This window comes from Erinaceus europaeus, chromosome 22 (genome assembly GCF_950295315.1).
Source record: "Erinaceus europaeus chromosome 22, mEriEur2.1, whole genome shotgun sequence".
In the NCBI taxonomy this organism is placed as follows: domain Eukaryota; kingdom Metazoa; phylum Chordata; class Mammalia; order Eulipotyphla; family Erinaceidae; genus Erinaceus; species Erinaceus europaeus.
In genome coordinates this window covers 14,210,527-14,222,863 of record NC_080183.1, presented here as the reverse complement: position 1 = coordinate 14,222,863, position 12,337 = coordinate 14,210,527, and the positions used below count along the sequence as shown (strand labels likewise).

General features: G+C 45.4%; 1 protein-coding gene and 1 pseudogene across 2 annotated transcripts in view; one reads left to right on the top strand and one right to left on the bottom strand.

The window, feature by feature from the left end:
• Positions 1-12,337, bottom strand: part of STON2 (stonin 2) — a 112,804-nt gene that overhangs the window by 85,631 nt on the left and 14,836 nt on the right. The window lies entirely within an intron of this gene.
• LOC107523110 (mitogen-activated protein kinase kinase kinase kinase 2-like) lies at positions 3,604-4,458 on the top strand (annotated as a pseudogene).

Sequence of the window (12,337 nt, the reverse complement as noted above, 5' to 3'; positions counted from 1 at the left end):
CCACCAGGGTTATCGCTAGAGCTTGGTGTTATGATGGATACTGCTTCTGGTGGCCATTTTTTCCCTTTTATTTATCTTTTTGCCTCCAGGGTTACTGCTGGGGCTCAGTGCCTACATTACAAATCCACTGCTCCTTGTGGCCATTTTTTCCCCACTTTATTGGATAGGACAGAGAAAAATTGATAGAGGAGGGGAAGATAGAGAGGGGGAAAGAAAGATAAGACACCTGCAGATCTGCTTCACTGCTTGTGAAGTGACCTCCCTGCAGGTGGGGAGCTGGGGGCTTGAACCAGGATCCTTGCACGGGTCCTTGCACTTTGTACTCTGTGCACTTAACCCAGTGTTTTTTTTTTCCCCCTTTCTGTTTTATTTGATAGGACAGAGAGGATTTGAGGGGGAGGTAGAGAGGGAACGAGACAGAAAAACCTATAGCCCTGCTTCACCACTGTGAGGAATCCCCTTTGCAGGTGGGGGGTAGGGCTGGAACTTGAGTCCTTGCACGTGGTAACAGGTGCATTCAATCAGGTGGGCCACCACCTGGTCTCTCCACCCCTCTTTTAATATTTTTATTTATTTGATTTTAATGAGAGAGCTACAGAGAGAAAGGCATAGGGAGAAAGACCAGAGCACTGGTTTATAATGATGCTGGGGGTTGAACCTGGGACCTCAGAGCTTCAAGCAGGAAAGTCTTCTGCATAACCCGTATGCTGGCTCCCAAGCCCTGGAATTATCGCACTTCACTGGCCCAAATGCAAATCAGATGGCAAATCAGATCAATGAGGTAGTGGCTTCACGGCTTCACCCTTTTGTAAGCGGGGCCTCAGCCACAGTCAGGGACAGAGAAAGGTTTGAATAGCAATATGATCTCTTTTCTTTAGGCACCAGTGCCAAGGATTTAAGCAGGGAGGGAAGGAAAAGAAGGAAAAAGTCCAGGTACAGAAAACAAAATTAACTGCTCACTGAACGTGCTGCTCTGCAGAGTGCTGCAAAATGACAATGTCTTGCAAATAACAGGCCCTCTGTGAGTGTGTGTGGGGGGGAACTGGACTGAAATGTGTCAAAGTGGAGCAGGCCCCCGAAATCCCAGCATCCTCTGCGGGGAAAGGACAATTGCCTGGCAAAAGGAAAGCAATGAAGTCTCCTGGGATACATTCCGGCTCAAGCTAATAATGTGTTGCTTGAGGCAACCAATTTGTACAAACCAGCCAATCCTGAGGAGAGGTGGAGGGAGCAGGGCAGAAAAAAACAAACCTGGCAGTTGCTCCCTGCCCCCACGGGCTCTCCCTCCCACCTCTTCTCAGGAAAGCTTTTCTTCCTCATTCCAGTTCTTCACAAAATGCTGGAGAGACAAGAGGCTCCACAAAGCCTGGGGTGAGCCTGCCCTTCAGTCAGAGAGCTGAAAGAAGGAAAGATCTGCCTGTGGTCAAGGCAGTTGGTTCACCCACACTGGCCAAGGATGCAATAATAAACTGGGGCCATCTTTCTAGTTCGATTTAGCTTCTCTTAACTTAAGTTGCTATTCTTCCCAAAATCCTAGTTTTAAAACAGGAGGAACTCACAAAAGGACATTCCAATGTAATTAGCACATGACTACTCCTGCCTAGATTCCAGGAACTTTGTGGGTCTGGTCACAGTTAACCCTCAGGACAAAGCTATCATTAGTGCAGCGCTATCTGTTTCTATTCTACAGAGGAGGAAACTGAATGCTACTGAGATTAAATAATTTCTCCAATATCAGAGTCAGTGTTATTGCCCCCTGGTCTGTCCGACTCAGGAAACTGCTTTCATAAAACACTCTATATTCCCTGCAAGGAATAAGCAGCCAACACTAACTACCCTAATGAAATTTCTATGCCATCACATGGCTCCATTACATGGAAATGTTACTTCAAACGGTAGATGTCATCCATCACTGGTGAATCTGATCACTACTCTACAAGCTGCTCACATGTAAAGCTAGTAAAATAACTACAACTCATGACTAGAGGAACTCATTTCTACTTTTCTCAGTTCCTTTTCTGGACTCAAATGTTTGGGGACAAGGTATTCTGAGACAAATTTTTCTTTTTACCTCCAAGGTAATTGCTGGGGCTCAGTGTCTGCACTACAAATCCACTGCTCCTGTGGCCATTTTTTTTTTTTTCATATTTTTTTACTAGGGCAGAGAAAAACTGAGAGAGGAGAGGAAGATAAGGAGAGAGAGAGAGAGAGAGAGAGGAGGAGAGAGAGACATGCAGACCTCCTTCACCGCTTGTGAAGCAACACCCCCTGCAGGTGGGGAGCTGGGGGCTCAAATCAGAATCCTTGCAGGGGTCCTTGGACTTTGTGCTATGTACGCTTAACCCAGTGTGCCACCGCCCAGCCCTTGCAAACTTTTCTTTAATTCTGAGGTGAGCCTAATACAGACTCAAAGTGGCAAAGAAAAAAAAAAAAAGATGGAACTAAACACATTCATTGGACATCGCTTTAGTCCCAAGCACAGTGTTTGAGACCAGATCACGGGGATGATTCATCTAAAGGATCACTAGTGTTGCCCCAGGATCCTGGGTTTAGCAGGGAGATGACTGTCATTCAGAGAACTCTCCTAGTAAAGCAGAGAAGGTGGGACAGGTCCCTGACTTAGAGTCAGACTCAAGGGAGCCAGCATAGTTAGCTTACTCTGAATCCCCAGCCTCTGGAGCACACATAGCATAGTACAGCCTCTGCTGGCCAAGAACACCATGTAAATGTTTATTTTTTAAATATTTTTATTTATTTATTATTGGAGACAGAGAGGAACTGAGATAGAGAGGGGGGAGACAGAGAAGGAGAGAAGACACTTGCAGAGACACTTGCAGCCCTGCTTCACCACTTGTGAAGCTTTCTCCCCTGCAGGCGGGGGCCAGAAACTTGAACACAGGTCCTTGTGCACTGTAATGTGTGTACTTAACCAGGTGTGCCACCACCTGGCCCCAACACCATGTAAATGTAATCTTGAACCATTGGTAGGGCTTTATTAGCAGGAAAAAAGAGTTCTTCAGAGAAAAAAAAGCAAGAGCAGACATGAAGAAATGGATGGGACCCTCTAAGCATAATGGGGCAAACTGTGCCACTGGGATTCATTTCAACTAATAAGTGCTTTTTAAAAACTAATCCAGTTTCCTCTTAGTCCAGGATGTCATCTGTGTTACCTGGGTCACTGTCCCAGCCTCTAACTGGTACAAACCCATCCTGTCCTGCCCTGTCTACACTGTACTCCACATCTATTCATGTCAGTCCTCCCCGGGCCTAAAATCTTTAGTGATGCTTACAAAAACATATATCCAAAGAGAGACTTACACACACAAATGTTCACTGCAGCCAAATGTGAAAACAATGCAAATGTCCAGTGACAGATGGTGGTTCATATACACAAAAGAAGTCTGCTCAGCTGTAAGAAAGGATGAAATTTGCTTTTATACTACAAGTTGGATGGAAGTTGAAGGAGTCATATTAAGTGAAATAAGCCAGAAGGAGGAGGACAGGGGAATAGAGGAAGCTTTAGGCTCAGCTGGATCCAGGCTTCCACAGGCCACATGTACACTCTACTTACCTCTGGCCGCCACACCTGCTCTCCTGTGAGTGATGGCTGCCCGAGCTCCTGGCCTGCGAACTAGAACTTCTGTTTCTGAGCAGCTGCACCCAGGGCATGGGCCTGTTGGCGTGGTCCTAGCGTAGGCCCATGCCCACCCCCAGCCAGTCAGTGGGGTGAGGCTGTCAGAGGCTCAGGAACCAGACTTGCGGCCCTCCCAGCCCTGTCCTGGACCCGGGCAGATCCCAAGAGACATTAGCTGGTGAGCTGTGGTGACGCCCGGAGTGCACTCCCCATTCTGAGCCACCTCAACAGCCGCCAGGCGCCGGGCGTGTTGAAAGTCAACCGCTTGTCCCCACTCCTGTGGATGGAGGAGGACAAGGAGATGCTTGGCCCTGTCCACCAAGATCTCTGACACCAAAGGCTGCCTGCAGTGCTGCGTGGTGCGGAACCCCTACACTGGCAGCACCCTCCTGCTGGCCGCCCTGCCTGCCAGCCTGCCAGCCTGCTCCTGCTGCAGTGGTACGAGCCGCTGCAGAAGGTCTCCCAGGCACGGCCTAGCAGGGGATCCAAGTGGACAGGGACACCGTCCTTGTGTGCTTTGACTGCTGTGTAAGGACTGTCAACCTGCTAGGCGAGCCCACAGCCACTCTGGCGCCAGAGCTGACCTTTGACTTCCCCATGGAGATTGTGATGTGTCTGCAGGACAGCTTGCTGGCCTGCTGGAGCCATGGGATGCAGGGGCGCAGCCTGGACGCCAACGAGGTGACTCAGGAGATGACAGATGAAACCAGGACCTTCCAGGTGCTGGGGGCCCACAGGGACATCATCCTTGAGAGCATTCCCACAGACAACCCGGCGCCCACAGCAACCTCTGCATCCTCACTGGCCACCAGAACAGCCACTGAGCCTGGGGCCCTCCCCTCAGCCTGGGCCGGCTCCCTTTCAGGCTCAGATCATAGGAGCCAGGGGCACCGGTGCTGCTGAGGCCAAGAGCAGACCTACTCCTGAGAAGAGTTGGGTGTGGGGGAAGGCCCATCCTCACCTCTGCAATAACTGAACCAGAGGAAGCTGCTGTCCCTCCGTCTCCCAAAGGGGGTCCCCCAGACTTTCCATTCCGGTTTGTTGCATACTTCCTTCCCTCACGTGGCCTGGAGAATGTGGTATTTAAGAGAGTTATATTGCTAGTAAAACGGGTTTGATTTAAAAAGAAGAAGAAGAAGAAGGAGGAGGAGGAGGAGGAGGAGGAGGAGAAGGAGGGGAAGGGGAAGGAGAAGGAGAAGGATGAATAAAGGATGATCTCACTCATAGGTGAGACTAAATAAAAACAAAGGAAGGTGAAAAAAAATGTAGGGGGGGGTCAGGCAGTCAGGCAGTAGCGCAGTGGGTTAAGCGCATATGGTGCAAAGCACAAGGACCAGCGTAAGGATCCTGGTTCGAGCCCCCGGCTCCTCACCTGCAGGGGAGTCGCTTCACAAGTGGTGAAGCAGGTCTGCAGGTATCTGTCTTTCTCTCCCCCTCTGTCTTCCCCTCCTCTCTCCATTTCTCTCTGTCCTATCCAACAATGACAATAATAACCATAACAATAAAAAAGGGCAACAAAAGGGAAAAAGCAAACAAACAAAAAATGTAGGGAAAATCTTATTAGCTGATCCAAGGATTCCAAAGGGGAAGAGGACAGACTGGAGGGGTGAGTAGTATGCTGACACCTTTTATGAGGACATACAAAACTGTACACTTGTGGGCCAGACGGTGGCCCACCTGGTTGAGCGAACATGTTACAATATGCAAGGACCCAGGTTCAAGTCCCAAATCCCCACCAGTAGACAATAATTTTCATGAGCGGTCAAGTAGTGTTGTAGTTGTCTTTCTCTCTCTGTTTCATCCCTTCCCATTGACTGTTCTGTCTCTATCCAATGAATAATAAAACATACTTTTAGGAACTGTACACTTGGGATGACAAAAGCCTTATAAATCAATTTCTCCAACAAACTGGTCTTTAAAAAGTTAGAACTAGGGGGCTGGGCAGTAGTAGCGCAGCAGGTTGAGCGCAGGTGGCACAAAGCACAAGGACCTGCGCAAGGATCCCGGTTCGAACCCCGGCTCCCCACCTGCAGGGGGTCACTTCACAAGCAGTGAAGCAGATCTGCAGGTGTCTATCTGTCTCTCCCCCTCTCTGTCTTCCACCTCTCTTGATTTCACTCTGTCCTATTCAACAACAGTAACAACAAGTGCAACAAAATGGTGGGGGAAATGGCCTCCAGGAGCAGTGGGCATTTGTAGTGCAGGCAGTGAACCCCAGCAAAAAAAAAAACCCTGGAGGCAAAAAAAAAAGTTAGAACTAGGGGCCAGGCAATGGCACACTGGGTTAAACATACACATTATAATGTGTAAGGACCCAGGTTCAGGTCCTTGGTCCCTACCAGCAGGGAGGAGGCTTCATGAGTGGGGAAGCAGTGCTGTGGGTGTCTCTCTGTTTCTATCTCCTCCTCTCAATTTCTCTGTCTCTGTCCAAACAGTAAAATAAAATTAAAAATAAAATAATTAAAACTGAAAGTCAAAACTAAAAATAAGTTAGTGGTTCACTGATGTTCTTTGGGAAAATTACTAACTCTTTAACAGAGTTTGCTGACAAACCATCTATATTTTAGGGTTTTGCACTGTTGAATACGCAGTCAGTAGCTGCATGCAAACATTTATATTTAAACTAAAAATTAAATTTTCCAACACAGACATAGATTATAGCCGCTATCACAGAAAGCTCCACTAGCCAGTGCAGGCCAGAAACTCATCATTCCTTGGAGAACAAAGTCCCTCCGCTAAACTGAAGCATGGTCATTTCTCTGAGTTCACTGTGCTCCCTGTGATTTTCAGTATTTTGCCAGTATTCTTTCAACCGTAGCTAGCAAGAAGTTCTCAGTTCTGAAATTAGTTTTCTGGAGACCATTTCTTCACCTACAGAGCTGGAGGCAGCTCCCCTCCCCGCTCCTCTGTAATGCTCTCAACCTGCCCCATCAAAGTGCCTTTCCCCCTACATTCTAACTGTCTCAATGTTCCCTCAACACACCCTCAGTCCCCTTGGGATTACAAACTGCCTGGAGTCTGGGCTGTGTCAATCTCTCTCTCTCTCTTTTATTATTATTTTATTTTAAGAAAGGGATTTATTACTTATTTTCACCAGAGCATTGCTCAACTCTGGTTTCTGGTGGTGCTGAGGACTGAACCTGAGACCTTGGAGTCTCAGGCATGGAAGTCATTTGAATAACCATTATGCTGTCTCCCCAGTCCCTGTGTCGGTCTCATTTATCATAACAGTCAGGTCCCAGTCCAGTGACTGGCATATAACTGACGCTCCCTTGCTGAATGAGAGAGTGAACTGGTGTCAAATCTCAGGGTCTGTGTTTCACTGTGTAAAGACTGGAAGAGGAAATCACTAAAGCTAAAATCATTTTTTTAGTGATTTAAAAAAAAAAAATATATATATATATATATATATTATTTGCTTTGGATAGAGACAGAGAAAAATTGATAGGGGGAGGAGAGAGACAGGAATACATCTGCAGGCCTGTTTCACTGTTCATGAAGCTTCTCCACTACAGGTAAGGACCGGGAGCTTGAACTGGGATCCTTGTGCACTGTAATGTGTGTACTCAACCAGGTATGCCACTGCCTGCTCCCTTCCAAAACTGGAATTTTTCAAAAGTTTTGTGCCATAAACCGTTTATCAATGTATCCAAACCTAGGATATCCCCAGCACAACAGGTTAAATGCATGAATAGGAACCTAAGAACTTGGGGTCCGGGGCCAGGTGGTGGTGCACCTGATTGAGTGCACAAATTACAGTGTACAAGGACCCAGGTTCAAGCCCTTAAACTCCATATGTAGTGGGAAAGCTTCACGAGTGGTGAAGCAGGGCTGCAGATATTTCTCTGTCTCTCTCCCTATCTCCCCCTTTCCTTCTCAATTTCTCTCTGTCTCTATCCAACAATAAATAAATAAAAACACTAAAAAAAAAAAAAGAACATGATGGTGGAAAAGGGAAAAGGGTCTAAGTTGGAGGCAACAGTGTTCTGCAGATGCCTATCTTGGGGAGATGAGGAACTCTGTCCATGTGTCAACAACTGCACTGTAAGCCACTGATCTCCCAAGGAAATGATTTTTTTTTTTAAAAAGAAACTATTCATATTGAAATACTTGTTAAATAGTACGTTATTTCATGCATTTTCTAAATATTTATCTACTATGTATTTATCTTCCTTTTTTGTTGCCCTTGTTTTTTAATTGTTGTTGTTACTGATGTCATCATTATTAGATAGGACAAAGAGAAATGGAGAGAAGAGGGGAAGACAGAGAGGGGGAGAGAAAGACAGACACCTGCAGACCTGCTTCACTGCCTGTGAAGCGACTCCCCTGCACTTGGGGAGCCGGAGGCTCAAACCCAGATCCTTACTCAGGTCCTTGCGCTTTGCACCACCCGCACTTAACCCGCTGCGCTACCGTCCGACTCCCTAATTTTTTTTTTTTGCACTACAAATCCACTGTTCCTGGAGGCCATCTTTTCCCCCCATTGTTGTTGTTGTTACTGGACAGGACAGAGAGAAGTTGAGAGAGGAGGGAAAGATAGAGAGGGGGAGAAGAAGACACCTGCAGACCTCTTCCACTGCCTGTGAAGCAACCCTCCTGCAGGTTCAAGCTGGGGGCTCGAACCGGGATCCTTACACCGCCAATCCTTGCATTTCGCACTAATGTGTGTGCCACCGACTGGTCCCTGCAAATCTATTTTTTAACACTTAAAAGATCATAACAAAATCAGGAAAACCAGAATGAATGAAAACTGCTGGATAGTTAGTTGCCTGACATTTGAAACCACGGGAAAAGGGTCTTATTTCCATACGATCTGCCCCTACTTGTTCTGTTTTAGTTCTTCCTGGTCATAAAGTAGCTTTTCAATTAGCAGACACAAAAAGCCCGAGTAATTGAAGAATGGACTAGGGAATGGGGGGAGGGATCCAGCCCCAAATTGGAACAATTCATTTATACCCAAATTCCATAATTTCAGTGCACTGGGAAGGGTGCTGGGAGTAGAAGGTGAATGTGATGGGGGCCTTGTCTGCAAGAAGGCCTCGGTCTAGCGAGTTCCTGAGCAAGGCAGTGCTATCCAGTGAGACAAACTCGAAACAGGGTGTGAACATTCAGACTGCAGAGGAAGCTGTCCTGGGCCCGCGGAGGGCTCTCTAAAACTGCTTCCCACAACTCCCGCTTCACACTCAGTAGTCCCTTGTGGACCTGGTATCAGGTAGAGACTTGAGATTCACCACTTCCCTTTAATGTTGTGTGGCCTTGGTCACATCGGGTAATTTTTAAAAATATTTATGTATGTATTTTGCCAGAGCACTGCTCAGCTCTGGTTTATTGTGGTGTGGGAGACTGAACCTGAGACATTGTAGCCTCAGGCGTAACAGTCTCTTTGCACAACCATTATGCTATCTACCCCTTCCCCATCAGGTAACCTCTTTAGCCACTGCTTTTGCATTTATAAAATGGGAGAGTAATATCTATTTTATTTCATTTTATTTTAATTCAAGAGAGAGAGAGAGAGAGATGCAGAGAGAAAGGTACCAGAGCACTTCTAAGCTTTGGTTTGTGATGGTGCTGGGGATTGAACCTGGGACCTCAGAGCCTCAGGCACGAAAGTCTTTTACATCACCATTATGCTATCTCCCCAGCCCAATAATATTTGTTTTTTAAGATTGTGAAAACTGAGATTTGTTGAGGTGGGTGGGGAGACACATTCCTGGCACACGGCTGCTCGATAATAAAAATAATAATTTAAAAAAATCTATCACTTTTTTAAATGATTCAGCCACACCACCCTGAATACATCCAGTCTCACCTCATCTCAGAAGAATAAGCTAGTTAGTATTATGATAAGAGACTGCCTGGGCTTTCAGCAGGTGTCAGATAGTGGAGGGGTGGCTCAGTGTTTAACTTGCACATGTAGAGTCCAGCGCCTAATCCTTAGTACCATAGAGGCCAGAAGACCTTCTGATTCTCTCTCAGATACAGAAATCTTTGGGCTGGGAGACAGCACAGATGTAGAACACTAGTCTTTCATGCCTGCTCACAGGTTCAATCCTTGGCACCACTATATGCCAGAGTTGAGCAATACTCTAGTTTCTCTCTTCCTCTCTCAAATAAATGAAATCCTTAGGCAGTTACATATAAAGATTATTTTAGTGGCAAAAATCTGTTTGCATTTTGTCAGTTCATAAAAAGCAGATCTAATATGATTTACTCTTTTCTGTATTTATAATGTCAGGGGAAAAGTCAGTTTTACTCAGTAGACGTGTTTCTGAGAAACTTTAAACTCTGGAGGAAATTTTAAGAGAGTGATCATTGGATTTTTTTAATACTAATTCAATTTTTTTAATTTTTATTTTTTTATTAGTGGATAGGGACAGAGAAATTGAGAAGGGAGGGGTTTGAGAGAGAAAGAGACAGAGAGACGCCTGCAGCCCTGCTTCACCACTTGTGAAGATTTCCCCCTGCAGGTGGGGACCAGGAGCTTGAACCTGGGTCCTTGTGCACTGTAATGTGTGTGCTTAACCAAGCATGCCACCACCTGGTCCCCTAAACCATACATTTTCTTAAATGTATGATTTAATAGAGATAAGAAAAACAGGGTCCCTGGACACTTAAGAACAAATATGAGGTCAAATTTATATTGACTAATGACAAAGAAAAAAATGATATGATTTATTTAAAAATTATAGATTCTACTACCACTTGATTTTGAGATTACTGCTCTGAAGAATATAAATAGTGGGGGGCCAGGTGGTGGTGCACCCAATAGACTGTTAATGTAACAGGAGGCCACGGTCCCCACCTCCAGCAGGGAGACTTTATGCGTGGTAGAACAGGACTGCAGGTGTCTCTCTCTCTCTTTTCCCTCTCTATCTCCCCCTTACCGCTCAATTTCTCTCTGCTCTATCAAATAACTTTTAAAAATTATATTTATTTATTCCCTTTTTTGTTGCCCTTGTTGTTTTATTGTTGTAGTTATTATTGATGTCATTGTTGTTGGATAGGACAGAAAAATGGAGAGGGGAGGGGAAGACAGAGAGGGAGAGAGAAAGACAGACACCTGCAGACCTGCTTCACCACTTGTGAAGCGACTCCCCTGCAGGTGGGGAGCCAGGGGCTCGAAGCAGGATCCTTACACAGGTCCTTGCACTTTGCGCCACGTGTGCTTAACCCATTGTGCTACCATCCAAGTCCCCAAATAAATATATATATATTTTAAAGAATTTATTTATTTACTCATGAGAAAGATAGGAGGAGAGAAAGAACCAGACATCACTCTGGTACATGTGCTGCTGGGGATCGAACTCAGGACCTCATGGTTGATAATCCAATGCTTTATCCACTGTGCCGCCTCCTGGACCACCCAAATAAATATTTTTAACAGAATATAAATAGTGCCTAAATTTGTAACTAGCAAAATTTAAAAAAAAATTAAAAATAGCTCAGTGTCTCTTTGTCTTCCAAGAAAATTACATTCAAAACTTTATAATGTACACGTCTTAAGAAACCCAAGAATCCCTTAGAGTATCATCACAAGCAACGATAATTACTAATTTTTATTTTATTATCTTTATTTATTTATTGGAGAGAGACAGCCAGAAATAGAAAAGGCAGGAGGAGAGATGGGGAGAGATACCTGCAGCCCTGCTTCACCACTCACAAAGCTTTCCCCCTGCAGGTGAGGGCTGGGGGTTCGAGCCAGGGTCCTTGTGCGCTGTAAATGTGCTCTCAACCAGGTGCACCACCACCCAGCCCCCGCCTGATAATTACTATTCACTAGGAATCTGGACCCCTGGATCTAGTTTAGGGCTCAATCAGCTGCATAGGTTAGTGACAAAACAGACAACAAAGAATAACATGTTACATCTTGCAAAGAGACATGCTCTCTTGAGAAGCTCAAAAACCGTCCTTAACCAACAATGACAGTATAAGTCCTCTCAGCAGCTAAAACATTCTTATCTCAAAACCTGAAATCTTGAGACCACAGACTTTTCCTTGCCATAAACACCTGTTTCATTGGGCAAAAATAAGTCTGAAGCCCACACCCCCCCTGGGATGCTCTGGCAGGGTTCCACGTTGGTCAGTTAAATGCAAATGAACCAGGAACATCTGGTCTGCACACGTTTTAAAGACCTTGAGTGTTTAACTACAAAGAAAGTCTGGCAAAATGTAATTTGGGGTCTGCTGGACCTAGAATGTTTATTTCTTTAAGTCCAAGAAGAACAGCAGAGAATGAGTCAAAGTAGAATCAGCTTTACAAGTCCAGGATTGCGGAGAAGTGCTCCTGGTTCCGTAATAGAGGAGTGGATAGAAGTAACTGCTATGCCCACAGAATCATCCTGAGAAAAGCTCTCGGATGTTACTTTTCGATTTTCCAGTACTTAGGCGATGGCATGTACTTCCAAGTTAAATTTGCCAATTTATGTGTATCTGAATTTCCATACATTGAGATCTTAACAGATAAGGAATAATTTGGGAAGTTACATGTATGTTTGTATACATAAATATGTACATAGCTATTATATATATGTAGCTATATACCAATGACTTTAATAAGCTCACACATACTAGGAATCTCCCACAGGTGCCAGGGCAGGGCAGGTTCCTAACCCATTCGCCCCCAGCACCCCTGTTTTTCTAGCTACTGCAAGGGACGCAAGTAGGAGAAATACTGTACTTTCAAAACTAAATTAGATGCAGATG